Consider the following 1095-nt stretch of genomic DNA (forward strand, 5'->3'; position numbering starts at 1 on the left):
CAGCGTCGCGTGACTTCTGTTTACAAACTGATCCCTCAGCGACAGCTTGAGGACATCGGGTGGCACATTTGGGTAGGACTTGTGTGCCATAGTTTCCAAATCCTGTGCCAGCTCTTGCAGGCTCTCCCATTTAGCACGGACTCTCGTCCTAAACCTAGCCCTGCAGACTTCGGACTGATTTGGAGTTCCATACCTGAGTTCTAGAGCAGCTACCAGTGCTCTATAGTTGTGCCTGGCGTCTGCTGACAACTGTTCAAGTATTTTCAGTGGTTGTCCCTTCAGGCTCGTTGCCAGGTACACTGCTTTCTGCTCCTCTGTCCATCCATTCATTTCTGCCAGTAGCTCAAATTGTGGTCTATGTGCTTCCCATGGTGCCTTGCCATCGAATTCTTGTGGCTTCCTTCATACTAGATCACCCCTATTGCTATTGGAACTCAAAATCAGTCCGAAGTCTACATGTTGTGCTCTCTCTCCTTGTTCTTCTTGCCACTGTTGCTGACTTTCCTGTAGTTGTTGGAAACTTTCTTCCTGTTTCCTTTCGTGCTGTAGTCTCTTTTCTTGTTTCTTTTCTTTCTCCTCCAACCACTGTTGCAGTCTCTTTTCTTGTTTATTTTCTCGTTCTTCTTGTTTCTTTTGCTGTTCTTGTATTGCTGCCATCAAATATGCTAAGTCGTGGTTTGATTTGCCACTTCTCGTTTCCATCTTTTTTTCTTTTCCATATCACTCTCTGACACCAATTTGTTACCTGTCTGTTTGTCTGTTAATTTCCGGTATAAATTCTTTTTCAGGAACTTCAGCGATACAAGTTTTTTCTTAATTAAAACTAGTTTATTCTTTCTCGATACAACTTTGTAATACACAGAATTTCCACAGTCACTTTAAACTTAACAACCCTATAACACATTCTATAAATCACAGTGAATCACACACTTTAATTACAGTGCCTACTGTTCGCTTGACTCAGTTATCTATGTCTTCAATCTATCTATATATCTCGATCTATCTGCATATCTATCCCTCGCTGGCTTTATTTGCCAGGCTTATATACTAAAAAAGAGGGCGTTTGGCAAACACTCGGACATTCGCGAGGTTCCT

This window comes from Limulus polyphemus, unplaced genomic scaffold (assembly GCF_000517525.1).
Source record: "Limulus polyphemus unplaced genomic scaffold, Limulus_polyphemus-2.1.2 Scaffold578, whole genome shotgun sequence".
Lineage (NCBI taxonomy): Eukaryota > Metazoa > Arthropoda > Merostomata > Xiphosura > Limulidae > Limulus > Limulus polyphemus.